The following is a 3289-nucleotide window of genomic DNA, read 5'->3' as shown; positions in this document are numbered from 1 at the left end:
TCCCGGGAGCAGAACAATCGGAGGAAAGGCGTACAGACCATAGACTGTAAAAAACATGGACATAGTGTCCGTGACATCACCCGTTGAATTCTGAAGAGCTTTTTTGAAGCCCAAAGTGGGCAGAGCCGGTCGTCGCCATCTCTCTCTCTGGTCTCTCGAAAGAGGCGGGACGTGAGTGGCACTGAGGTGCCTGCTGCTGAAACCACGCCCGCCTAGCTCAACGTATTGGCGGTTGATATTTGAACGTTCCCAGCGGTTTTCAGCTTACTCTTGAGGTAAATTAATCTGAAACACAACAAAACTTCAAATAACTATTTATCTGTTATTGATATCATCAAGGCACTCAAGCTTCACGCATTCACACACACACACACAAATACATACTTGGTTTCGCTATCTTTGTGGGGACTCTCCATAGGCGTTATGGTTATTATACTGTACAAACTTGGTGTAATTCCGGGTATCTTTACCCTGTGAAGATAGTGATAGGGTCAGGACCGTGGCGCTGGTTTCCTTTGAAATATGTTTGATGATGACTGCGCCCGTGCTCGTCCCGTCCCCCACCCCCAGTCAGAGAGGATGCTGACAGTGATAGAGATGCTGCCTGTTCATGCGCGAGAGCATGTCAGGGGAGGCGTGCAGAGTTGTAAAATAATAATTATTCTCTTCTCCAGGCAACACTACACCACTGTCAAACTGTATATTCTATACCCCTACACTGACCGTACACCAAAACCTAACCATCATATAAAACTTTATGCATTTTTTTACAGGATGTTTATTTCTTTCAGTGATTGATTCCTCGTCATGGCCACCCGTGACGCATCCACCGCAGTCTATGCACACCACTTAAACTGTAAGTACTAGTCTTGGCTACTTGACATTCGACAGCTGATATTACATTGTCTGTTTAAAAGGTCACCCAAAAAATTAGACTGTCATCTACATTTTGAGGTGTTGCTCCCTTGTTCTATTTTCTCCCACATGTGACAGTATTGTCAACATAAAAAAATTGAGCTACCTTTGATAGTAACTTCTTATTTTTCATTACCTCCAGCATTTATTAAACACATTTATTTTCCTTCCATAGACACATTGTGGATCATTGGTGACAGCTATGTCAGACGTGGTGCCCAGAGAGCTGCCCAGACCATGGGAGGCAACCTCAGTCTGCCAGGTGTCCGTGTCTGTTGGTTTGGCTTGGGTGGACTGCGTTGGAAAGGACTTCTCCCCTTCTTCTACCACTCCCTGCGAGGAAGAGCAGCACCGGATGTCCTCGTCATCCACTGTGGAGGCAATGATATAGGGGCAGGTCAGCAGCGTCCAGTTGGTGAATGTCATGAAGGAGGACCTGCACCAGCTTAAACTCTGGCACCCTGGCATGAAGATCATGTTTTCAGCTGTGACCCAGAGGTGCCGATGGAAGGCTGGTGCCAATCCGGTGAAACTTGACAAGGCCCGCAAGTTTGTTAACAGTGTTATGGCTACATTTGTTCGTAGCTTAAATGGTGCCATGCTTGAGCACCCTCACATTAGGCATGACAGTCCTGGGCTATTTTTGAAAGATGGCGTTCATTTCACACCTAGGGGAAATTATATGTTTTTAAGTACTGTAGCTAACTGCCTTAAAGACCACATCCAAATGCAGTGAACTGCTTACAGTTGGCAGTGTCACTGCTTTTGAATTTGGCCTTTAGGGCCCATTTGGTTATGTCTAAATATAGCCCTGACTATCATGGCTAATGTTGAGTTTGTTCATTGTTAAGTAACTCCTGTAGCCATAACACTGTTACCACCTCTGCTCTTCCTTCTTTTTTCCTTTTGTTTCATTGTGTTATGTCCTGTGACGTAATTTCTATTGTGTATGTTGTGCTGGTGTTATGTTTAATCCCCTCCCTCTTTCTCTCTATGTCTCTTTAGCATTGCCTTCTCCTGATGATTTGGTTATTTAAGTTGGTTTCCTGTTTACTGATCTTGGTTTATTTATTGTATTGGCTTTGTTAAGCTTTCAATAAAACCACTTTACTTGATAAGAATATTCCTGGTATTCATTCTTCCCTTAATGTATGAATTAAAGAGTGTTGCTTGTTTTGTAAGATAGAGCTGGAATAGAATAAAAGGTTTTATGAAGTCAATTTAGAACAATGTTTGGATCATTTTTGAGTGTGCTAAATAAATGAATCAGATTTTTTAAATGACAAGAAGTTCTTAAAAGTGATTTGCCACGAACACTGCTTTTAATAAAGAAAAAGAACTGAACTATAGTTTCAGATATGGGGTGCTTAATAAGTAGTGTTCATGTGGATGTGTGTGGATAACATAGGAAAAGGTGGAGTACAAGAAAAAAAAAAAAAAAGGCTTAGCAAAGCTATAGGGTGCAGGCAACAGCAGAGAAGTGAAAGAGCCATGATGGAAGCTGGGACCACAGCACTCAGATACTGCAATCAGCTCCTTTGACACATCAACAGACAACATGGGTACGGTTACTGACAAAACACACAAGCAGGGGACGTCACACTTCCTACATGAGAGAAAGATGACAAGGTAGAATACATTCAGTATGGCCTGCCTTGGTTAAAAGCCCACTCACCACGACAAGGTGCAGGCCAGGAGTGGGAACATATAACACGGGACAAACATACAGGACACTACAAAACCACAGGGTCAAGACATGAAAGAAATAGAGAACATAAAACACAAACAACACTGGAGAAGCAATATACAATGGTGAAAACTGAGGGTGGGTGATTGGAATAACTGTAAATATTAACATTTCGCCCAGCCCTAATTAAAACAATCAAAAACAGAAGATTACAGATTATTTATAATAAATATAAATAAAAAAAGTTTAAAGCTATTTTTATAAGCTAAAATACTAAATTACTGTACTACCATAACACTTCAATAACTCTATTATTAGTTGTATAGTCTATTAATATTGTAGCATCTGCGTAAAATCATGGATGGTCTTTGGGGTTTTATGGCTTAAGAGACCCCTTTTAGCCTTTGACATTTGCATATAAATTACAGTCCTGGCCCCAGATTACAACATTTATATGGGTGCTAAACTGTTAAATGGTTCCCCCCACTAGGAAGGAGATGCTAAGCAGTCTACCACTATCATCTCCCCATCTGACTTCAAACAGTTTCCAAAGAGAAGTAAATGACCCCCGGTGCCAGGCGCCAATGGGCCTGGCTGACCAGCAAACTACAACATGCTCACATAACACACACACACATATAAAGACCTTTTCTTTATTTAGACAATAATTAATCAGTTACAATTGTA

The 3289-nt window shown here is 41.5% G+C and overlaps 1 pseudogene; it reads left to right on the top strand.

The window, feature by feature from the left end:
- Window positions 1–807: 807 nt before the first annotated feature.
- Window positions 808–1651, top strand: LOC107710854 (uncharacterized; annotated as a pseudogene).
- The last annotated feature ends 1638 nt before the right edge of the window (window positions 1652–3289 follow it).

Source organism: Sinocyclocheilus rhinocerous, unplaced genomic scaffold, assembly GCF_001515625.1.
Source record: "Sinocyclocheilus rhinocerous isolate Xijiao unplaced genomic scaffold, SAMN03320098_v1.1 scaffold3705, whole genome shotgun sequence".
Lineage (NCBI taxonomy): Eukaryota > Metazoa > Chordata > Actinopteri > Cypriniformes > Cyprinidae > Sinocyclocheilus > Sinocyclocheilus rhinocerous.
The sequence above is the reverse complement of the archived record's forward strand: the minus strand, read 5'-3'. Positions and strand labels throughout refer to the sequence as shown.